Raw genomic sequence first — 26,361 nt, forward strand, 5'->3', positions numbered from 1 at the left:
CACTGAATGTGAAAAATTAACTCCAGAGAGAGTATGTACTTTGACTAGTGTTCCAGAACTAAATGGAATTGGTAGCAAGCTGCAATGGTTTTAATGTGCCCCACAAAAGTTCATGTGTTGGAAACCTAATCTCTTTGCCCTCATGAAAGGAGTAGTGGAATAATGTTGCTATCACTGCAGTGGGTCTGTTATTGCAGGAGTGGCTTTGTTTTAAAAGCAAATTCCCTTGGCTCTGTTTTTCTTCATCTTTCCCCTTCTACCATGTTATGATGCAGCATGAAGGCCTTCACCAAGTGCAGGTGCCATGCTCTTCCCAGCCTTTAGAACTGTGAGCTGAATAAACTTCTTTTCTTTATAAATTACTCCACCCGTCATATGGTGTTACACCAAAAGAGAATGGACTAAGACACAGGACAAAGATTCAGTAGGCTTATTAAATTATCTATGTAACTACAGAGAGCTAGTGAACCAATTTCAGCTTAGGGGAAACAGGAAATTCAGAAACAGGAAGCCCAGAGAAAAATGGCACTGAACTGTGACTCCTATTGCCTCAGGTTAGATCATCTGACTTCACAAGGTAAAAGCTTCTGCACACAAAGCTGCTTCAGCCCTTTTCCACCAATGGGACACCCTTGCTATGTAGAGTAGTGCAAAACTCTGTCATTTACTAGTCATGGGACATTGGGTAAGTCAGTCTGTATTAGTCCATCGTTTTGCTATAAAGAAATACCTGAGGCTGGGTAATTTATAAAGAAAAGAGGTTTAATTGGCTTATGGTTCTGCATGCTGTACAAGCATGGTACTGGCATCTTCTCACTTCTGGTGAGGCCTCAGAGAGCTTTTACTTATGATGGAAGATGAAGCAGGAGCAAGCATGTCATATGGTGAGAGAGGAAGCAAGAGAGAGAGCAAGAGGAGGAGGTCAGGCTCTTTTAAACAATCAGCTCTTGCATGAACTCACTCATCACCAAGGGCATGGTGCTAAGCCATGCATGAGAGATCAGACCCCATGATCCAGTGACTTCCCACCAGGCCCCACCTCCAACAGTGTGAATCACATTTCAACATGAGATTTGGAGGGGACGAACATCTCAACTATATCACACTTAAACATTCTGAGCCTCAGCAGCCTTATCAAAAGAATGAGGATAACCCAGTAAACTCAAGCCTAATGATGGAGGTGTGGTAATGCTCGACAGATATAGGTGTTAAAAGGGGAAGCTATGTCATCATAAAAGGGAATGAGCTGATGAGTATGACCATGTTCTTTTCAGGAGACACAGTAAGGTACAGTTAAGCAGATGTGATTGTTGCTCCCAAACCAACTCGTTTGACTGCCAACACCATCTACTCTCTTCCTGAGGTGATCTCTGGCCATTGTAGCCCACATGGACCACATGGAGCAGACTAGGGAGTTGATGTATCCCTAGAAGCAATCCACAACCAGTGACTGAAAACCCCAGCTTCCTCATCCTGGGATAGGAGCAGGCGCAACAACTCTGAAGCATGTTGCATAGTGTTCCCCCGGCAGAATCAAACCTCAGCTGTACACAGCAGTGACCTACTTAATATCACACTCTTTAATAGTTTTCTCTTTTTTTCCTAACTCACCTCCCTACTCCCTGCTGCTGTTTCCTGGAAGCACTTCCCACATAAACTATTTACACTCAAATCCTTATCTTAGAGTCTGTTACTGGGTACTTAGCCAACCTAAGATAGCCAAGTAGAAATACCCAGCAGGTAGTCTAATATCCAAGCCTGGGAGTTGTGTCAGCAGGACAAACTGTATCTGCAAGTTGTTGTGCATTCATATTTGCTATGTGGAAACGAGTGGCTAGAGTGAGTTTAAATAAAAATTTTAAAGTGAGGCAGAAGCTGCTAAGACAAGAGAGAATTTGAGCAAGAAATATTTCCACACAGGCCCAAAAATCAGCAAAAGAAGACGATAACAAGAACGCCCCTTATAATAAACAAGGAATATAGGAGACAGAAAAAAAAAGCTACAATGAAACCTGTTTTACTTCTAGCACACTTATGTCTTATCAGGATATACACAGAGAACACAAAAGTCCTATAAAAGATAAAGAAGCATGTCCCTTTGGCAGGCCATCAGTTGCACTCAGCATCTTCAGGAGAGAATAGCGAGGGCATCTCGTTTCCTATCCAGTATTGCCCCCTCCTAGAACTCACAGATGCAAATTGATAACTCCTTTTTTATAACTTAAGGCTGCAGCTGTCAGGAAAGAGAGGGAGACAGGCTCAACCACTCTCAGTGGCCAGAAATCAGGTAATGTGATTATTTCACCTCCTTCCACTAGGTATTTCAGCAAATCATAAATGTATAATGACAGCTACATTTACTTCTAATTCTGGACATGAGTATTACTAGTTTTTCAGTATTGCTAACTGTCAGGCACACTATAAATTGTCCCCTTGATCCACCTGATATTCAAAATATCCTACTGGCATTTAATCTCTTGTGTGATTCTCTCCCCTTGAGTGCGGGCAGGACCTGTGACTTGCTTCTAACCAACTGAGTATGATGAAGTTGATAGAATATATGTAATTACATTACATAAGATTCTGATGTATTTCTTTCAAGGAAAGTTTCACCCTTATGGCCTCTGAGGGACCAAGTGGGTAAGTTGGGAAGAAAGAATAGCCTCCAGCTAACAACCAGCAAGAAATGGAGGCCCTCAACCTAACATGCCACAAGGAACTGAATTCTCCCAACAACCACATGAGCTTGGAAGCAGATCCTTCCCCAATCGAGTTTCAGGTGAGACTGCAGCTCCATTTAACACTGTGGTTTCAGCCTCATGAAGCCAAGGACTAGAAGAGCCAGCTATGGTACACTCAAACTCCTGATGTACAGAAACTTATAAGTGTGTGTTGGTTTAAACTGCTAAAGGTAAGATGATAAATGTGTGTTGTTTTAAGCTACTAAGTGTGTGCTAATATTGTTACACAGCAATAGCTAAATAATATGCTAACTATAATCTTGTATTGACTTACTGGATTTTAGTCCTAAGAATTTTGCTATTTATATTGAATACTTTTAAACCAATAAACCATGGGGTTTGCAAATTATTGGATTTGTCATTGCCTTTTTGAAATACAGGCTACCAAATCAGCCAAAAAGGTTTCCACCAACACACAATTCCTTGGGTGAGTGATAAGAGAGACCCTGATAATAGCCAGATATGAGGAATAACTTGACAAGTCTTACTGTGCCCCTGTAGGTCAGAATCAACCTCCAAACAGCAGGAAATATTTGGTGCCGTGAGCTCCATTTCCCTCACACTTGAGCTTCAGGAGAAATTTCAGAAAGCCAAGTGTGAGTAATGACTAGCTAAAGAGCCATGATTTGCAAATGTTCAACATTATTAATCAACAGGGAAATGCAAATTAAAACCACAATGGGATACCACCATACTCCTACAAGAATGGCCATAATTCACATATACACCATGGAATACTATGCAGCCATAAAAAAGAATGAGTTCATGTCCTTTGCAGGGACATGGATGCAGCTGGAAACCATCATTCTCAGCAAAGTATCACAAGGACAGAAAAACAAACACTGCATGTTCTCACTCATAAGCGGGAGTTGAACAATGAGAACACATGGACACAGGGAGGCGAACATCACACACTGGGGCCTGTTGGGGGTTGGAGGACTAGGAGAGGAATAGTGTTAGGAGAAATACCTAATGTAAATGATGAGTTGATGGGTGCAGCAAACCAACATGGCACTTGTATACCCATGTAACAAACCTGCACATTGTGGACATGTACCCTAGAACTTAAAGTATAATAATTTTTTTTAAAAAAAAAGAATGGCCATAATTAAAAAGTCAAAAAGCAATAGATATTGGCATGGATACGGTGAAAAGGGAACACTTTTATACTGCTGGTGGAAATGTAAATTAGTTCAACCACTATGGAAAACAGTATGGAGATTCCTTAAAGAACTAAAAGCAGAACTATCATTTTATCCAGCAATCACACTACTGGCTATCTACCCAAAGGAAAAGAAGACATTATATGAAAAAGACACATGCACACTCATGTTTAAGGCAGCACAGTTCATAGTTGCAAAGATATGGAACCGACCTAAATGCCCATCAACCAACGAATAGATAAAGAAAATACGGTATATATACACCATGGAATACTATTCAGCCATAAAAAGGAAGGAAATAATGTCTTTTGCAACAACTTGAATAGAGCTGGAGGCCACTATCTTAAGTAACTCAGAAATAGAAAAGAACATATTGTATGTTCTCACTTATAAGTGGGAGCTAAGCTATGAGGACGCAAAGGCATAAGAACAATATAACAGACTTTAGGGACTCAGGGGTGAGAAGGTTGGGAGGGGATGAGGGATAAAAGACTATGTATTGGTTATACTGTACACTGCTCGGGTAATGGGTGGACTAAAATCTCAGAAGTAACTGCTAAAGAACATATCCAAGTGATACGGTTTGGCTGTGACCCCACCCGAATCTCATCTTGAATTCCAATGTATTGTGGGAGGGACCTGATGGGAGGTAATTGAATCATGGGGCCAGGTCTTTCCTGTGCTGTTCTTGTGATAGTGAATAAGTCTCATGAGATCTGATGGTTATAAAAAGGGGAGTTCCCCTGCACAAGTGCTCCTCTCTTTGCCTGCCACCATCCATGTAAGATGTGACTTGCTCCTCCTTGCTTTCCACCATGATTGTGAGGCTTCCCCAGCCACATGGAACTGTAAGTCCAATTAAACCTCTTTCTTTTGTATATTGCCAGTCTTGGGTATGTCTTTTTCAGCAGCATGAAAACAGACTAATACACCATGTAACCAAAAACCACCTGCACCACACCCCAAAAACTATTGAAATTTAAAAAAAAAATTAAGAGCTATGATTTGAAACAAAAAGGGCACGAGATTTTAAAAAAAAGAACTATGTTCTTGAAAAATTATTGAGACTACAGGGCACTGACCAAGACCCAGGAGAATTCAGGACTCCAGTCTGCACATAAACCTATCTGATAAAAGGTAGTCGTTAAACAATTGGCAAGAGCAACAACATTATGCTAACTCACATAATACCCTTGATAATGAAAGAAGGGAGTTATAAAATTTATTATGAAATGACTTTACTGGAATCTGTTGTAACCACACACAGAGCCGAGAGGAGCATATGAAACAGGTCTTACTCTATAGTCAAGTCATATCATCTAACACATAACAGTTGATGTGCCTTGGGGTAGGCAGTAGTTGGTGTCTCAGGAGTGACTTCTTTCCTTCCATAAATTCATTCTGCCCAACTCCTTTACAATCATGGATTCTTTAACATTGGCTCATGAGACATCCTCTCGCAGTCACCTGTCTCATGGCTGGCAAGTCCTGTGAGAACTCTTCTCTCACAGGACCCCACAGTCCCTTTAGCTTTTCTATGTGCCCCTCCAGCGACCCCCCTTTTTTTTGTTTCAGCCTCCAATGTGATTGTCAGTTATTCGGGTCCATATGCGTCCTCTATGGATGAGCAGCAAGGAATTAGGGTGTCGGGAAAATGTGAAAAAGAGTTAGAAGAGGGTCTCTCTCTCTCATTGTATCTCTGAGAGGCTGAGACCTCTCACAGCTAGAGGTAGTCTCCTAGCAGAGATGTTATTCCTCTGCCCAAACAGGATGCACTTCTCTTACCCTAGGCTTCCCTCTATGAGCCACGTATCATGCCATGGAGGCCACTGGAGGTTGGTGGAAGCAAAAGGCCATCCTCTACCTAACCTAACTCTTGAAGCCTGTCCAAAGGGTACATTCTACTTCTTCCCCACCACAGACACAGAATACTGGGGATTCTTACTGTGTAGCATGCAGCATCCAGCCACTTGCAGAGTGTCCACTCAGTTTGTGCTCACCTTATTTCATGGATTGGCCAAAGAGATAAAGGATTTCCTGTGAGTGTTCCCATATGGAAATACCACTTCCTTTTCATTTCAGATCTCCATCATCCCACACTCAACTCAGAGGAAATCAGACCATATTCTCCCTTTCCTCAACTTCCATCCAAGAAGTACCCTTCTCCTCATGTTCAGCCTACCACCCACTCCTAGACAGGGGACAAGAAGGAAGAGGCAGATCCTCGTCAGTCTCCTCTAGAGTACAACTAATGGAGCATCTCATGGTCATGTGAGATGAGTTCCTTTCCCTCCAGTTTCTTGATGGATTGAAGGTCATTGCTCTAAGGTCCTGTTACGGACTAAATTTTGACCCCCTAAAAGTCATATGTTGAAGCCCTAACCTCTGATGTGACTATATTTGGACACAGGATCTTTAAAAAGGTAATAAATTAAATGAGGTCATAAGGGTGGGCCCCAAACGTAATAGGACTCCTGTCCTTATACAAAGAAGAAACACCAGGGGTGAGCATGCACAGAGAAAAGGCTATGTGAGGACACAGCAAGAATATGGCCATCTGCAAGCCAAGCAGAGAGACCTCAGGAGAGAGCTAACCAGCCAACATCTTAATCTTGGACTTCTAGCCTCCAGAACTGTGAAAAAATAAATTTGTGTTGTTTAAGCCACTTAGACTGTTGGTATTTTGTTATAGCAGCCCTGGCAAACAAACAGAGGTCCGGTTGAATTTTACAAACTGGCAAGGATCCTGACTGGTCTACTAGCCGACAGGAGATCTCTCCAGATGTCAGGGATCTTAGGCCCACCCGGGACCCCCAGGTTTCAAAACAAGACCCAATCTCTACCCTGAAGCTTCTGGCATTACCCCTAGATGATGTGTAAGTACTTTTTCTATTGCAAAAGTTGTGTGCTGGGCTGTCAGATAGCTAACTTATACGGTTTGGAATTTACCTCTCAGCTCAGTAGCATAAGGGAGGTCTTTGTTTTCTCCCCAAAAATGAACGTCAAAGATCCTACTAGAACCTTCAGAAAAGCATAATGAATCCAGATACTTGGTTCCTAATAGCAGCAGATATATGCCCTGGAAGACCCATATTTGGACTTCATTGTCTTTTCTACTCCAGATGTAAATTTTCTAGAATATTATTAAAGTAAGGTTGTGGATTCTCTTGAGGTTGATACAAAATAATCATAGATATTTTAATCCCTTTGAATTTAAGTATTTCCCATTGAAACAGAGCCCCTTTTTCTCTCTCACTTGCTTATAATGACTCAAAAGGGAACCAGTGAACTGAAATTTTTCTTAACCAAATCTACAAAGTGTAAGCTTTCTTGTCCTACATGGAAAAGCCTGCACATACTAAAGTTATCTAGGTTATCTTGGAAAGTTTTAGCTGTCCAGTTCCCAGGACAAGAATTCAAAGCTTTCTAACTCTAAAGCTGTCTTATTCTGAATAATTTCTAAATAGGCTTCCTTTGTAAGCAATAGTTTGCACTGAATCAATTGCTTACAAGGGTCACATTTTGACTAGACATTTCCTGCCTTTGGGCTAATGAATTACATCATAATTCAATTTGAATGCCTCAAAGTCATCAGCCAGCACCCTCAGCATTGTGGGGCAGTACTTCTAAGGCAATAGTAGCTACTGTCTGAGAGCTGAATTTTTTCTGCAGAATGTACCATCAATAAATGATTTTTATTTGCCTTCCCTAAAGCAAGGCTTTTGTGACGTTGAATTTGTAAGTTGTGTTTTCCATCTCTCAAAAGATTTCACAAGGAAGTAGAGTTTGGGGATTGCTTCTCCACTCTTGTGCATCCCACAAATCCTCACCCACATCCTGACTCCTCAACAGGTCACCATGTTAAGAGTTGGTAGGAAGAAACCCTTTCCTTTAGGATTTTTCCTCTTCTCTATACCCCATGGCCACCTAGTGTAATCAAGCCCCTTTACTTTCTTCCCTCTGGGCTCTTCTTAGGTTTTCCTTACCATTCAATTCAACTTGTTTCCAAGTGAAGGGAAGAGGATGGGGAATGAGGCTTCCCAAGGATATGTCCAGTATCTTTATGATACTGAGACCTTTCCAAGTGCTATCATTTGAATGTGTCCCCCAAAGTTTATGTGTTAGAAACTTAATCTCCAATGCAACAGTGTTGGGAGGTGGGGCCTAATGAGAGGTGATTAAGTCACAAGGGCTCTGTCATCATGTATGGATTAATGTCATTATTGTGGGAGTGAATTAATTATCTCAAGAGTGGGCTTGTTATAAAAGCAAGTTCAGCTCTCTCTCTCTCACTCGCTCTCACCTTCCACCATGAGATTACACAGCAAGAAGGCTCTTGCCAGATGCTGACACCTTGACTTACCAGCCTCCAGAACCATGAGCCAAACACATTTTTCTTTGTTATAAATTGCTTGGTCTGTGGTATTCTCTCATAGCAGCATCAAACTGACCTACACACTGAGCACCTAGATCAGACTCCTCTTAGAATATCTCCTGAGTAGCATCATGCTACAATTCTCCACCTCTTTCTCCACTGTGAGTCAGTACCAAATGCTGTCTCTCTTCCTTATTCTAGCCATGACTCTGGATGGAGAAATAAGATTAAAACACACACACACACACACACGCAACTTACTGGAATTTATAGAGCAGTTACTTCATGCCAGACACTGTGATAAGTGCTTCAGAAACATTATATCAATTAATCCTCACAAACAACTGTTACTCCCATTTTATAGGCAAGGATATTGAGACACAGTGACCACACAAATAGCAAGTGGCAAGCCAAGGTTTGAATCCCAGTTTGAGGTCACCACTGTGCTCTGTGAACAGGACTTATGATGGCCAAGTACTAATATTACAATATTGGAATTTATACTCTCTGGAGTTACGATTCAGGGAGAGATGATTTGGAAGTATAAAGTCAGATATTTTCATATTAAATCTAGGTCAAATGTTCTCAACCAGAGGTTATTTGCATCCCTCTCCCACCACCCTGACCAGGAGACATTTGGCAATGGCCAGAGACATGTTTGGTTGTCACAACTGGGGACTGCTACTGGCACCTAGTGGGTACAGGCTAGGGGTGCCGTGAAAAATTCCATAATGCACAAGATGCACCCTCCCCCCCAAAGAATTGCCTACTCCAAAATGTCCACAGTGCTGTGATCCAGACACCAGCTCTAGGGGTCTGGTTTAGTTGGCATATTTTCCTTTCCCCTACCCATTCTTCTCTTTGGATTTTAATTCTTTGTGTCCATTTTAACAGTCTTGTTTTAGGTTAATCTTTTACTATGACTTTCCAAGGTCCTTTTAGGAAGCAAGGGGAGTGTGACTGAAGGAAAAACTGACATTCAAAGAATCTCCTGAGAAATAGCACCCTGCTTGGAACAAAATGCTCTGTGAACACTATTTTGGGAACAGTGACCAAACAAGCCAATCGTCTGCCACTTACACATCCAATCCCGCTCACTACCCCTGCTTCCTGGAATCCTGTCCCAAGAAAGGGGCTAGGGGTGAGGAGAGTGGTTACCCTGGAACATACCATTTCTATGAGAAATCTTAAAAGAAAAAAAAAATGAAGACAACAAACCTGTAACTTGATGCCAGCCTGAAATCCTCTTCACTAATCATAAGTCAGAGAAAGTGAAATTATTTCCATCACACTCATACAGCATGTTCTCTGGGGTTTGCAGGAACAGAAGAGACAATGTGGAGAAAATGCATCGTCTGTGGTTCTGAAATCAAAGCCTAATTAGTCGGAAGACAAATCCCATGGGCTTCAGTAATAAAACCTGTTTCAATCATGCCTATGTTGGGCAAGTCCTAAAAGTCAAAGAATGATAAGGCAACTTTAGTGGAGAACATCTTTGTTTACATTACAGGACTCACATGTAAACTTTGAAAGCATGCAATCAAGTGAATAAAATATTTTAATTGGCCTTTAAAATATTATTATAAGAGCAAGACCAACTTGTTTAAAGTGTTGCCTGGCTGGTCTCTGGTTTTGGCAGCTCATTATACTGTCTTAATGCCGTAAGATTTATTAATGCTCACATGCATTTCTCTGAAAAGCATTCCACATTTTATCCCATTCTGGGTAAAGGTTATTTATACCTTAGAATGCTCTTAATTGCTTCATATTAAAGAAAAATATGGAATAAGTTATAAGTATTGCCTCATTTAATGTATTTTCAAATTATAGCATTTTGGCAAGTTTTGCTCATTCATTTCTTTAAGCTTAGGATATCTTTTATCCCTTTCACATTCTCTCAAAATTTTCCTTATCACTCAAAATCTAATTCAGATACCAATTCCTCCATTAATCTGTTCCTGACTCCCACATCAGCATTAACCAAATGTGCTTCTCTGCTCCCAACCATATTGCTTCTATATTCACTAAGCATATGTAACAATCATTTTGCTCTACATTGTATTTGTCTCTGTCTTTCTTCTTTAATTAAAGTAATTAAAGTACCTTCGGTGGGAAAGACAGCATGTTATTCATTTTGCATCTGAGGAAACTGACAGGGTGTCTGGAATTAGCATCCAATAACGATTGATTAAATTACATGTAATCATATGAGTTTTATCAAATAAAAAATGCTTCAAGTTTGTTCTTTTGGTTTGTTTGAAGTAGTTTGCTCATTTTAATAATTACATGAGACCCAAGCCTCAATCTCTTAGAACAGGTAGCTCTAGTGCCTCTCCCACTCTAGAGTTAATTTTGAGTTTCCACTGGTGCCAGGATATGAACAAAACATTTTCTGATGCAAATATTGTCTCAGATTGGGACCACACCAAATACCACAGTCCAAGTAGGTGAATAATGCACTGAATATTTGGCCTGATTTGGCTGATTGCAGGCAAGCTAGCTAATAATTAATTAAAGCAGGATCTTCTGTATTTACTTCATTTCAAAACTCCCTGACACTCTCTCACTCGGCAATTCTCATTACCAACTAATGATATTTAAACACCTAATACATACTAGGCATCTTTAACAACTAGAAATACAGAGCTCAGTAAAGACACAGAACTGACTTCATATGAACAAATGTAGAAACATATTAATAGAAGATTCTCTCTTTTAATATCTAAAAGATTGAAAAGATTGTTTAACAGAAAATATTGACCTACAATGTGACTTGAGCGGGCAAGTAGAGTTTGTTTCCAAGAGAAACAGGTACTCTCCTAGTAACTGCATTTTAAATATACACGATGTGCCACTGAGATCCCATAAATAATGCAGACCAAGATCTCTAGCCATGCATGGGAAGAGATTTGCAAAGATTAATTCAAAGACAAGGATCATCTCTGGGAAAATCCCAGCTGCAATGTTCTACTGGTATTCTGTATCAGATTCTCCATGGCTTCTACTTGAAAGCCAGAACCTCACCAATCTAGTTTGATTTTGTTTTCTTATGGCCTGATACTTGATGTCCTGTAGCAGGAAAACTGCTCCCAAGCTGCAATTTGTGGCTGGAATTCTGCTTGCAAATATCAAGAACGGTACAAGTCTTTCTGAAGCTGTGAGTTTATTTTCACAGAGGAACTAAGCCACAATTTAAGAGTAGAGTCCAAGTTTTCCTTATCATTTGCAATTCTTACACCTGCAACACTGGCTGGAAACCCAGAGACATGGGTTTTGGTTCTGTTTAGGCTTTTCACAAGTTGTATGAGCTTGGGCAAACTACTTAACTTCTCAAACTCAGTTATCTTATCTTCAAAATAAACGAGATTGACAAGGTTATCTCTAAGATACACTCCAAATCTGGAGGCCTATGACTATTTGGTTTTTAAGTTCAGATGTCTCAGGCTTCTCCTGGAACATACTATCAGGATATCTGGAGAATCAAGCATACCTACTAAAAACTGTTACCAATATTAAGACACGCCCATAAAAGCCGGGTGTGGTGGCTTCCACCTGTAATCCCAGCATTCTGGGGGCCAAGGTGGAAGGATCACTGAGGCCAGGAGTTCAAGACCAGGCCGGGCAACATGGTGAGACACTGTCTCCACAAAAAAGTTTAAAAATTAGCCGGGTGTGGTGGCACATGCCTGCAGTCCCAGCTACTCAAGAGGCTAAGACAGGTGGATCGCTTGAGCCCAGGAGTTCGAGGTTACAATGAGCTATGATCATGCCACTGTACTCCAGTCTGGGTGACAAAGGAAAACCCTGCTTCTAAAAAAAGAAAAAAGAAATACCCATATACAGAACTATTCAGACTTCCCTTGAAATATTGTAAATTAAATTAGCAAATTAAATTTCTTATTCCTTCTCTCTAGTGATATGATGATCTCATAAAAACCTTACCAAGGTCACTAAGAGTAGAAATATTTTCCTATTTCAAATCTATTTTTGAATACATAAGTATTATTTCTTTCGAATCTACATTATGTATTCCTGATTAGTATGTAGCAATTAAAAGATGAGCATCTTTGTAATATTTACTTAATTTTGAAAAGATTGTCTCCTCAACTTATCTTCAAGATGCATCTAAATTTAGATCCATCTTGTTTTTAATAATTTCATGAGGAAAACCTGGCAGAAAAGAATCCTATAAGTGGAAACTAATATATTCCAGAAAGAAAGGACTTTCCTTCAAAATGGGAAAATGTACAGTATAAGGAAGGAGGCCCTTCAGGCAAAACACATCTCAAATTCCTTTTATTCGGTTTTCATTTAATATTTTGCATACTTGAAGAAATGAAAGTAACATTAGAGATAATCTTATGCCACCCTTTTATTCTGGAGGTTAGGAAAATCAAAGCCATGATTTATGGCTGGAGCAAATGGGTGACTGATATTGGCATTTACAGAAATTGAAAGCTCTAGAGATGATCATTTACTGAAATTGAGAGCTCTAGAAATGATGTACAGGTGAGGAGGCAGACAGAGTGAAGGAAGAGAAGAAATGATGAGTCAAGAGTTTGAACTTGTTGAGACTGAGATGCCTGCAGAACATTCAGGAAAAAAAAGTCCAGAAAAGAAATGGATATACAGGTCTTGAGCTGAGGAGAATTTAAAATGTGTGTGTGTGTACATAAAATATTGAAATATACACACATGTGTAAAAGTATCGCTATGTAAATCATAAGCTTTAGCCATAGCCATGAATGAGAGATTGATAGAAAGAATGTAAAGAGACAAAGGGAGAACTATCCAAGTGTCAGAAGAAACACCCAGAATGAGGCTCCATGGAAGTCAAAAAATAATGCTTTTCTTCCCCCAACAATGTCAAATTCTTCTGAGAAGTTCAACAAGAAAGACAGTAAAAGGTACCTGAATTTAAGGACATAAAAGGTCATTGTTGACAATAACATGAGTTGTTTCAGTGGAGTGATGGATACTGAAGCCAGATTATAAAAGATTAAATAAATGGTGAGTGAGAGAAAAGAAAATGGAAACTAAGTGTACACAACCCTTTCAAGTTGTTATTTAAGAGAAAATAGAGAGCAAAGTGAAGTAAATGGAGGATTTTATTAAGAAGGGCGTGACTGTTAAAATGCCATTGGAAAGGATTCAGTAGAATGGTGGAAATTGTAGAGGTGAGGGTAAGAAAAAGAGGGAAGACAAAATATGCAATGGCCTTTAACAGGAATTGGCAGAAAAGGATCCTGCAGAGGAGTTATAGGTTTTAACCCTTAAGTTCTTAAGGGGAATGGGTCCCTTTTTAATTCAAGGAATGGGGAGAAAAGTCTAGCAAAGACAGGCAGCATCAAGAAGAATTTGTAGACTTCTGGGAGTTTCAGTGGTGATGCCTCAAGCCTGGGAACAGGGTAAGCAGCCCTGATTAGGATTTATTCTCAAAACTTGAAGCATGAAGAAAACATGAAAGTATCTCTTGTGCCTTCTATAGGCAACCCAGCTGAAGTCAAGACATCTTTTAACATAAGAGTGGATGCCACAGAGCCAGTGGCTTATCTGCCTGATGAATCAGTTGCACCAGCCCAGAATGAGGTGCAATTCAAAAAATTCTTGCCCTACTAGTAGGCTGCTGTGTATAATCCTATTCTGAGAGAGGCTCACACAAGTGTGGTGAGAGTAAAAGAAAGGCTGTGGACTGTGGTTGTATTACTCATGGGTCTCTAGAGGAACAGGACTAATAGCATAGATGTATATATGAAGAGGAGTTTATTAAGGAGTATTAACTCACATGATCACAAGGTGAAGTCCCACAATGGGCCGTCTGCAAGCTGAGGAGAAGGAAGCCAGTCTGAGTCCCAAAACCTCAAAAGTAGGGAAGCTGACAGTGCAGCCTTCAGTCTGTGGCTGAAGGCCTGAGAGTCCCTGGCAAACCACTGGTGTAAGTCCAAGAGTCCAAAAGCTGAAGAACTTGGAGTCCAATGTTCAAGGGCAGGAAGCATCCAGCACAGGAGAAGGATGAAGGCTGGAAGACTCAGGCAATCTAGTCCTTCCACGTTCTTCTGTCTGCTTTTATCCTAGCTGCTCTGGCAGCTGATTAGATGGTACCCTCACAGATTGAGGGTGGGTCTGCTTCTCCCAGTCCACTGACTCAAAAGTTAATCTCCTTTGGCAACTCCCTCACAGACACACCCAGAACAATACTTCATTTCATTCTTCAATCCAATCAAGTTGACACTCAATATTAACCATCACAGTGGTTATTCTATGTATTACTGAACATGTTTTTCACTAAAATGTGTTCATTCAGTTTTCCTTAAGCATTAAGTAATCCATTAGAATATTTTTGATGCAAGTCACAGACTATCCAATTTGAAGTAGTTCAAACACTAAGAAGGCTTATGATATGGCAATGAAGCAAAAAAGCAATATCATCAAGAACCCTTATGCCTTCTCTATGTCAGTTTTGTCATCCTTAGTGTGTCATGTGACCTCTTTACAGTCCAAACATGGTATCAGCAGCATCAGCCAACAACTGCGGACACAAAAATACCCAGCGAAGAGAAGGTGAATTTCTTCCTGTATCTCAATTGCTTTTAGCAAGGAAGTTTCCAGAAACTCCCCCAATTGACTTCTCCTCAGGTCTTATTGGCTAGATGTAGTCACATGCCCATCCCTAAATCAATGTCTACAAAGGAAATGAGTCCACCATGATTGCCTTAGCCCAAACATAATTCACTCTCGGGGGTCCAGAGAGGTTGTCACTTACCCTGAACTCATGACTAGGTGACACCAGGATGAAATCAAGTATCTGCCCTCAAGGAAAAGTGGATGAAATGGCTTAGGATAGACCAACAACTGTCACAGCAGAATTAAAGAACACATTTGGCAAGAGGAGGAGGTCTGGTCACAAATGAAGGACCTTTGTTGTTAGAGTATAAAGCATTCTTGTCCTCCAAAAGATGAAGGATAAGGTCATCAAACAGTGTTTGATTTCAGAGATATCTTCAAAAGCCTAGCTAGTGAATTCATTTATTTATTAAACAAAGTTAATGGGGTATTTGTATCTATGAGACATCTATAAAGTTCTAAAGAAAATTTCCTAAATTTAAATAACATATTTACTTATGAGCAAGACTTCCAAAATCCCATGAGAACCTTTACTTTAAAAAATAAATGTTTACCCTTGAAAACATTCTCAGTAGTACAAAAGAATTGTCGTAAGTTTTTTGGTGTTACATTTTTAATTGACAAATATTATACATATTTATGGTGGACAACACGATGTTGTGAAATTTGTATACAATGAGAAATGGCTCAGCTTTTATATGACCATACTCACCTCCTTACCCTACCCATTTTCACACTCCCAGCAACTATTAGGCTATCCTCCAATTCTAAAATTTTGTCAAAATATTACGTAAGTGGGATCATACAGTATTTAACCTTTAGGGGTTGGCTTTTTTCTATCAGCCTAATTCCCTGAAGATTCATCCAAGTTGTTGAATGTATTAGTCTTCCATTTCTTTTTATTGCTGGGTAGTATTCCATGCTATGGATGTGTCATGGTTTAACTATTCATTTGTTGAAGGTAAACCAAGCTTTTATACATATTCATCAACATATTTTTATATGAACATGTTTCAATATATCTGCAACCAATGTCCAAAACTGCAATTGCTGTGTCCTATGGCAATTGCAGGTTAGTTTTATAAGTAAGAGACTACTTCTTCAGAGTGGTTGTCCCATTTTATATTCCCACCAGCTATGTAGAAGTGGTCAAGGTTCTCTGCATCCTTGCCAGCATTAGGTTTCATCACCATGTTTTAGCCATCCAGATAGGTATGTGCTAGTATCCCACTGTAGTTTCCAGTTTAATTTTCCCAGTGGCTAACAATGAATATCTTTTCATGTGCTTTTTGCCATCTTATATCTTCTTCATTGAAGTGTTTATTCATGTCTTTTGCACTTTACTAATTAAATTTTTTTACCTGACTTTTTTCTTCATATATTGGGTTTAGTTGATTTTTTATATATACTAGAAACAAGACTTTGCTGGATATGTGGTTTGCAATTATTTTCTCTCAGTCTATATATTATCTTTCCATCCTTTTCACATGGGCTTTCACAGAGCTAGAGTTTTTCATTTTTATGAGATCCAACTTAATCGATTTTTCCTCTTATGCATCATGTTTTGGTATCCAGATCAACCCAAAAGGAAGCCATAAGACAAGGAGACTTGAAGCTAGACATTAAAATTAGCCTCCTTAACTCCTTAAAAAACTAAACATAGAACTACATATGATCCAGCAATCCCACTTCTGGATAGATGTTCAAAGGAACGGAAATCAGTATGTTAAAGAGATAGCTTCCATTCCCACATTCATTGCAACATTATTTACAATAGCCAACAGGTGGAAGTAAACTAAGTGTTCATCAATGGATGGATGGATGGATAAAGAAAATGTGGTATATATACACAATGGAACACTATTCAGCCTTTAAAAATAAGGAAATTCTGTCATTTGTGAGAACACAGATGAATGTGGAGGATATTATGAGGAGTGAAATAAGCTAGGAATAGAAAGAGTAATACTGTATGATCTCACTTACATGAGGGATTTTAAAAAGTCAAATTGTTAGAAATAGAGAGTAGAATGATGGTTGCCAGAGGTTGGGAGGAGGGTGTTGGAGAGGTGTTGATCAAAGGGTATAAAGCTTCAGTTAGGCAGAAGGAATAAGGCTTTTAGATCTATTGAGCAGTAGGGTGAGTATAGTTAATAACAAGGTATGGCATATTTCAAAGTTGCTAAGAGTACATTTCAAACATCTTACCACAAAAATATAATGGGTAAGTGAGATCTTCTGTCTCCTTGGGTCACTTTCTCCTGCCATGTTTCCCAGGAACTTTCTCTCTAGATCTTCTCTGTCATCTCTCTTCTTCCAGTTCTCAACTTCTCAAGCACCAAAGGACAATTCCAAGGTGTCTATTTCTTTACAAGGTGGAGGAACTTAACTCCAAACACTCACCTGAGACTTAGCTCCTGGGCTCCTCTTTCAGTATGCAAAAAGAGTTTATTGTAAGAATTTTCTTGTTTAAAAAAAAGCCATCTACACCTGAGATTAGTGCTGCTGTTTCCTGAGCATTTCTTTTGTTGCTACATTATTTTTTATTAGACATATAACTCCCTCTGCCAACTCATCATCTGTGTCACTTTAAACAAACAAAAACCCACAAACTGAAACCTGCCATAGCAGGAAGAGTCTCACTGACCAACAAAGACTGGATTCCCATTGTAAGCACTATAACTCAGGCCCATGAGCTATGAGCTTATGAGTAGCTAATGAGACTTCACTGGGTTCTGCTTGGGTGACTTTAGAAGACTGATCTAGACAATTTTTTTTTTTTTTTTGAAACGGAGTCTCACTCTCTCTCCCAGGGTGGAGTGCACTGGCACCATCTCGGCTCACTGCAACCTCTGCCTCCCAGGTTCAAGCAATTCTCCTGCCTCAGCCTCCCAAGTAGCTGGGACTATAGGTGCGAGCCACCACACCCAGCTAATTTTTGATATTTTTAGTAGAGACGGGGTTTCACCATGTTAGCCAGGATGGTCTCAATCTCCTGACCTCATGATCTGCCCACCTCGGCCTCCCAAAGTGCTGGGATTACAGGCGTGAGCCACCAAGCCCAGCCAGAGAACTTTTAAAGTTCATTCTAACCTTGAGATTCAAAGGGACCACCACAATAGTCAACTAAAGCTTTGCTCACTAAAGTAGTCAGACCCAATGTCTATGAAATAAAGTTGTTCAAATCCAAGTCCCAACTCCCTAGACGTCATGAGAGACTTAAGAATTCCTTTAAGCAGCCATTACAGTTCTTCTGCAATTGTATTTTATTTCATCCCCGCCTCCTGGTGGCCTCTATCTTCCCCTGCTGCTCTGGCTCTTGACCACCACCCCTCCTTGGTGACTATGACGTCACTGCTCAGGGACATCACTCATTTATCACCATAGCTCCCAGACAGGCTACACTTATCCTGCAGTCAAGACTTTTCAATGAGACAGGAAGAGTTCTCTCATCATGTTCATAGATCTTAAGAGTTTCCCAAAAGCATTTTCCTTTCTCTCTCTGGTTCCTAAATAACTTCTACAAATATGGCTTTATTATCCTCATTTTTCAGGTTTTTTTCCAAGCCTCTATCTCAAGTTTCTTAGAGTACATTCACCCAGGGCCAGGACAGCAGATATGAAAGAGGCAACTCATCAAATCAAATCCAAAAGCACTCTTTTATTATTTGACTTCTTCCTGCAGGTAAATTACCTATCAACTCAAAGTACTCCCTGAAAATTAGAAGATAGCTTTGTATGCTTCTGTTCTATATCAACTTTAGAGGCTTTCAACCTGTTCATCCATCTCTATCATTCTTATTATTTCTCCCAGAAGGATCATTGAGTAACTGGGCAAATGAGACATATAGCTACCCATGAAGCCACGCCAGAGCTCCCAAGGCATGTTCGTGTGTTCAGAGGTCCTCAAGATCACCCTCAGGCTCAATAATTTACTTGAAGGACTCACAGAACTTCAGAAAACTGTAATACTCACAGTTATGGTAATACTACAGTGAAAGGAATCAGATGAAAATCAGCAACGGTAAAAGGTGCATAGAGCAAATTTTAAGAGAAACCAGACACAAGTTTCCAGTTGTCCTCTCACAGTGAATTTGTGTGAACAGCTTAATTCTCCCAGCAGCAATGTGGAACAACATGCACAGAGTATTACCAACCAGGGAAGCTCACCTGAGCCTTTAGGCCAGAGTTTTTATTGGGAGTCATTTATATGGGCATAGTTTTCCACGCACATGGCTGATCTTCAGTCTCCAGTCCCTCTAGTGGTCACATTGACACTGCCTGGCCCAGTGTCACACATAATGCAATTGTTTGCATAGATTTTCTGGCCCCGAGGCTTCTAGGTAAACAGACACTGCTATCAGGGAGGATATTCTAAGGGCTTAGAGGTTACCTCCAGAGAAAGGGTCAACCTTTCTTTGGATTGTGCAGGATGTGAACAATCTGCTGAGCTGATCCTTTACTATAGAGTTTCATTGGGGCCACCTATAATTCTTAATTAAAAAAACTATTTCATTCAAGATGCAAAAATTGCTTAATCATCAACATAAGCATGAATCACATTCTAGCCATTCTCCCCTTTAACTTTTCAAAACTGAATAGTCTTAATCTTTGCAGTGTGTTCCCAAGTGACAGTGACTTTATTCCTCTGGTCATTTCCCTTCTTTATTTTAATTATTTTAGTTGACACATAGAGAACAGAACTGCACCCAGCAGTCAAGGTTCACCTAATACTATAATATACACATAATATTAGGAAAATATATTGTGCCTAAAATGTTTCTGTTTGATTCTCAACATTTATAGACACTCTGGGCAAAAGGAATGGACCTATATCTTCAGGGAACAATCAAGGCTTAGGTTCCTCTCCTAGCTAAATGCAATAAATCCAGTACATTCAATGTACACATATAGTTCAGAAACATTATCTGTAAATGCATTACCTTGTGCCTTCACTAACCCACAAATTATACCTATTCAATTATACCTATTCAAAAGGAAAATATAAATAGTTAAATAAAAATTAAAACTTCTTCATGTCATAAAAGGAGACACGAATAATCAAAAAACCTTAAGTAATAACTATAACATATGTAATAGGGAAAAGTCTTAATATCCTTGATATATAAAGAACCCATGAAAAGAAAACTGTTAAATGTTTAAATTTTTAAGTGGTCATGGGGATAAATGGAGAGTGATCGCTAATGAGTATGGGGTTTCTTTTTTGGGTGATAAAAAATGTTCTAGAAATGATTGTGCTGATGGTTACACAACTCTGAATATACTAAAAGCCACTGAATTGTACACTTTAAATTAGTGATTTGTATAGTATTTGAATTACCTCAATAATTATACCTCAGTGGTTATATCTCAATAAAACTACTATTACTTTTTTAAATGGCCAATCTCTCTATAAATTAAATTAACAGTTGACCAGTGTGTAAAATGTTTTTTCGCAAGTGCTGGTAACAGTGTAGAATAATGATCTCTTTCATACAGACAGCCCTGATACAGGCTGAGTATCCCTTATCCAAAACGCTTGGGAACAGAAGTATTTTGGATTTTGGATTTTTTTCAGATTTTGGAATATTTGCATATATATAATAAGCTATCTTGAGGATGGGACCCAAATCTAAACACAAAATTTATTTGTTTCTTAAACACCTTATATGCATAGCCTGAAAGAATTTTTTTTTTTTAAAACAGAATCTCGCTCTGTTGCCCAGGATGGAGTGCAATGGTGAGATCTCAGATCACTGCAACCTCTACCTCCTGGGTTCAAGCAATTCTCCTGCCTCAGCCTCCCGAGTAGCTGGGATTACAGGCACCCACCACCACATCCGGCTAATTTTTGTAATTTTCGTAGAGATGGGGTTTCACCATGTTGGTCAGGCTGGTCTTGAACTCCTGACCTCAGGTGATCTGCCCACCTCGGCCTCCCAAAGTGCTGGGATTACAGGCATGAGCCACTGCACCCACCTTAAATAATATTTTTAATATTTTTGTGCATAAAACAAAGTTTTGACTGTATTTTGACTGCGACCTGTCACATAAGGCCAGATAAGAACTTATACACTTGTGGCATCATATTGAGAGATGACAGTGTGCTGGCAGCCCTCGCTCACTCTTGGCACCTCCTTGGCCTCAGCACCCACTCTGGCCATGCTTGAGGAGCCCTTCAGCCCACCACTGCACTATGGGAGCCCCTCTCTGGGCTAGCCGAGGCTGGAGCCAGCTCCCTCTGCTTGCGGGGAGGTGTGAAGGGAGCAGCGCGGGCAGGAATTGGGGCTGCATGCAGCACTCACGGGCCAGCACGAGTTCCGGGGGGGGGATGGGCTCGGTGGGCCCTGCACTCAGAGCGGCCGGCCGGCACCACCGGCCCCGGGCAGTGAGGGGCTTAGCACCCAGGCCAGCAGCTGCAGAGGGTGCGCCAGGTCCCCCGGCAGTGCCAGCCCACCAGCGCTGTGCTCTAATTCTCACCAGGCCTCAGCTGCCTCCCCACAAGGCCGGGCTCAGGAACTGTAGCCTGCCATGCCTGAGCCTCCCCCCACCGCCGTGGGCTCCTGTGCGGCCTGAGCCTCCCTGACGAGCACTGCCCCCTGCTCCGTGGCGCCTGGTCCCATCAACCACCCAAGAGCTGAAGAGTGCGGGCACACAGCGCAGGACTGGCAGGCAGCTCTGCCTGTGGCCTGGTGCAGGATCCACTAGGCGAAGCCAGCTGGCCTCCTGAGTCTAGTGGGGACTTGGAGATCTTTACGTCTAGCTAAGGGATTGTAAATACACCAATCAGCACTCTGTGTCTAGGTCAAGGTTTGTAAACACACCAATCAGCACCCTGTGTCTAGCTCAAGGTTTGTAACTGCACCAATCAGTGCTCTGTGTCTAGCTAATCTAGTGGGGACTTGGAGAACTTTTGTGTCTAGCTCAGGGATTGTAAATACACCAATCAGCTCAAGGTTTGTCTAGCTCAAGGTTTGTAAACGCACCGATCAGCACCCTGTGTCTAGCTCAAGGTTTGCAAATGCACCAATCACCACCCTGTGTCTAGCTCAAGGTTTGTAAATGCACCAATCAGTGCTCTGTGTCTAGCTAATCTAGTGGGGACTTAGAGAACTTTTGTGTTTAGCTCAGGGATTGTAAACACACCAATCAGCACCCTGTCAAAACAGACCAATCAGCTCTCTGTAAAATAGACCAATCAGCTCTCTGTAAAATGGACCAATCAGCAGCATGTGGGTGGGGCCAGGTAAGGGAATAAAAGCAGGCTGCCGGAGCCAGGAGTGGCAACCCACTCAGGTCCCCTTCCACAATGTGGAAGCTTTGTTCTTTCACTCTTTGCAATAAATCTTGCTGCTGCTCACTCTTTGGGTCTGCACTGCCTTTATGAGCTGTAACACTCACTGCGAAGATCTGCGGCTTCACTCCTGAGGCCAGCGAGACCACGAACCCACCGGGAGGAACGAACAACCCCAGACAGGAGGAGCGAACAACTCCAGACAAGATGCCTCAAGAGCTGTAACAGTCACCGCGAAGGTCTGCAGCTTCACTCCTGAAGCCAGCGAGACCACGAGCCTGCCAGAAGGAAGAAACTCCAAACACATCCAAACATCAGAAGGAACAAACTCCAGACACACCACCTTTAAGAACTGTAACACTCACCGCAAGGGTCCGCGGCTTCATTCTTGAAGTCAGTGAGACCAAGAACCCACCAATTCCGGGCACAATATCATTACTCAAAAAGTTTCAGATTTTCTGATTTCAAATTTTTAAATCAGGGATGCTTAACTTGTAATATAATTTGGTACTTTTCAGGAAGACAATAAAGCAATATGTATCAAACTTTAAAATTAGGCATGTAACTTAACACAGCAATTTTACTGCTAGCATTTACCCCATGATAAATCACAAATATGTCCCCAATTCTTTGCTTCTCCGTATATCCACAAGGTTTGCCATGTAACATTAAGTGTATTCCCACTTTGACTCTTGCTTCAGTGCTGTAACTTCTTGTAGCAATGAGATATCAGCAAATGTTACACAAGAAGAGGATTGAAAAGGTGCACATTTCTGCTTACATTCTTACACCTCAGTCATCACTATGTGAATATGCCCAGGTTAGCGTGCTGGAGAATAAGGGGCATTAGAGCAAGTCAAATCATCCTCATAGCCCCAGCCAACACTCAGTCATTCCCTACACATAAACAAATTCAAATGAGACCAGAAGAACCACCCTCCTGAGCCCAGCCTAAATTGCTGACTCAAAATTTATGACTGTCTCCTGTATACACCATACCCCTTACCATTAGCATATTTTAGACCTTCTAAAAGGACGCCTGACTCAAAATTTCATCAGTCAACTCATACTCATGTCTTATTTGATCTGAGAAAACTTTAAAAGTGAATTTTAAGATATTTGTTTATATTCCTTGTTCACACTTTCCTTGTGGTCTTTCACACTTGCTGCACCCATCTACTTCTGGACAACAAATTCATTATGGACAAGAACTTTGCATTATCTTTGATTCCTGGTGCATAACCCAGTGACTAGATGCTTGTTAAATGTCTGTTAACTGAATGGAAATGAGATCAGGACCAAGAGATCTAAGCACGCTTTTCAACAAATGGTGCTGGGATGATTGGCTAGCCACATGTAGGAGAATGAAACTTGATCCTTATCTCTCACCTTACACAAAAATCAACTCAACATGGATTAAGGACTTAAACCTAAGACCTGAAACTATAAAAATTCTAGAAGGTAACATTGGAAAAACCCTTCTAGACATTGGCTTAGGCAAGGATTTCATGACCAAGAACCCAAAAGCAAATACAATAAAAACAAAAAGAAATAGCTGGCACCTAATTAAACTAAAGAGCTTTTGCACGGCAAAAGGAACAGTCAGCAGAGTAAACAGACAACCCACAGAGTGGGAGAAAACCTTCTCGAGCTATACATCTGACAAAGGACTAATATCCAGAATCTACAGCAAACTCAAACGAATCAGTAAAAAAAAGAACAATCCCATCAAAAAGTGGGCTAAGGACATGAATAGACAATTCTCAAAAAAAGACATACAAATGGCCAACAAACATATTTAAAAATGCTCAACGTTACTAATGATCATAGAAATTCAAATCAAAATCACAATGTGATACCACCTCACTCCTACAAGACTGTCCATAATTTAAAAAATGAAAAAACAGTAGATGTTGGCGTGGATGCGGTGAGCAGTGAACACTTCTACACTGCTAGTGGGAATGCAAGCTAGTACAGCCACTAGAGAAAACAGTGTGGAGATTCCTTAAAGAACTGAAAGTAGAACTAACATTTGATCCAGGAATCCTACCACTGGGTATCTACCCAGAGAAAAATAAGTCATTATTGGAAGAAGATACTTACACATGCATGTTTACAGCAGCAAAATTTACAACTCCAAAATCATGGAACCAACCCAAATGCCCATCAATCAATGAGTGGATAAAGAAACTATGGTATGTGTATATATATATATATATATATATATATATATATATATATATATACACTATTTCAAACTAGACTATAAGGCCATAGTTACCAAAACAGCGTGGTACTGATATAAAAAATAGGCACATAGACCAATGGAACATAGTATTCCATCATATATATATATATGTATGTATGTATGTGTGTGTGTATATATGTAAATATACATATATGTGTATATACATATACATATATATTCCATCATATATATACACACACACACACACATATATATGTGTATACATATATGATGGAATACTATGCAGTCATAAACAGAAATGAATTAACAGCATTTGCAGTGACCTGGATGAGACTGGAGACTATTATTCCAAGTGAAGTAACTCAGGAATGGAAAAGCAAATATTGTATGTTCTCACTGATATGGGGAAGCTAAGCTATGAGTACAAAAGGGCATAAGAATGATACAAACAGACTTTGAGGATTTGAGGGAAAAATCGGAGGGGAGCAAGGGTTAAAAGACTACAAATATGGTGCAGTGTATAACTGCTCAGGTGATGGGTGAGCCAAAATCTCACAAATCACCACTAAAGAACTTACTCATGTAGCCAAATACCACCTGTACCCCCCATAACCTATGGAAAAATAAAATAAAAATCTTTAGGTACTCCAAAAAAAAAAAAAATGCCACTGTCCTGGGTTGAACAGTATTCATGTCCACCAGACTCTCAGAATGTAACCCTATTTGGAAATAGGGTCCTTGCAGATGTAATCAGTTAAGATGAGATCATACTGGATTAGGTAGGGCCCTAATATAATGAGTGATGTCCTTAGAAGAAGGCCATATAAAGACACCCAGTGGAGACAGCCATGTGAAGCCGCAGGCATAGACTGGAGTGATGCATCTACAAACCAGGGAATGCCAAGGATTGCTGGGGCTACAGAAACAAGGAGAGAGGTGGGAAACAGATTCTCCCTGCAACCCCCTAAGAGGGAACAAACCCTGCTGACTCCTTGATTTCAGATTTCTGACCTGCAGAATTGTGAAAAATAAATTTTTGTCGTTTTAAGTTAAATAAAAAAAGGCAAATATCCAGTTAAATTTGAATTTCAGATGGATATCAAGTAAGTTTTTAGTGTAAGGATGTCCCAGGTAACATTGGCAGTATTTTTATCTTCTATATGTGGCAACCTTGGTAATAGAAGGCTATTTTTTTATTTTTAATGCTCTACTGCTTTCTATGGGTTTGAGGATGTAAGATTGGCTGTAAGGTGCTGAGAAATAGCTCAATAAACGGCGTATAGCTCTCAATTGTGGAAAGATATGGATGCCCAACTGAAAGCCAGGAAGTTAGCACTAGCAAGGAGGGGGAAGAAGACAAGATGCTTGGCAGAGGCCTAAGGGGCATGGGAGAGGGGATATGAGGGACAGTTATGAAATGTTATGCTATTTTCTTAAAAGATAAAATCATCCTTCTAATCTTCTACAAGTGCATTTCAGTAAAATCTACATTGCTAACTAATGCCTTGGGGTAGAAGTAGGTAAATTCTTTCTAGAGTGGATTCTTCCTTGGCATTAAATGATATCAAGTCCTACTTAAAGTTTGACACAAAACAGCCAACATGTAGATTATATGAATAATTGGAGAAAGTCTTGCAAGCAACAGCAAGCCCACATATGACATATATTTGCTTCAGCCTCTAATGGGCAGGTCTGCAAAACCACCCTGAATAAATGTGAACCAAAGTAGATAAGGCCCTGCTTAGGGCCAGTAACTGATAGCTCCTGAGCAACTAAAAGCAGAGTGTTTAGACTAAGACCAGACTAAAATCACTCACTCACTCACTCATAGAAAACAATACCCATATGAAGATTTTTTTTATTAAACAACATTGGTCTAATGCTAAAAAGTTTAAACACCAACATAGCATTGTAAACCCACTGCCTTGTGAGTTAACTTTAACTTACTTAGTTAACTA

At 40.3% G+C, this 26,361-nt stretch overlaps 1 protein-coding gene across 7 annotated transcripts in view; it reads right to left on the minus strand.

The window, feature by feature from the left end:
- The window catches only part of N6AMT1 (N-6 adenine-specific DNA methyltransferase 1), a 494,077-nt gene that overhangs the window by 373,146 nt on the left and 94,570 nt on the right, over window positions 1-26,361 (minus strand). The gene's annotated exons all lie outside the window — the stretch shown is intronic.

Source organism: Pongo abelii, chromosome 22, assembly GCF_028885655.2.
Source record: "Pongo abelii isolate AG06213 chromosome 22, NHGRI_mPonAbe1-v2.0_pri, whole genome shotgun sequence".
Classification (NCBI taxonomy): domain Eukaryota; kingdom Metazoa; phylum Chordata; class Mammalia; order Primates; family Hominidae; genus Pongo; species Pongo abelii.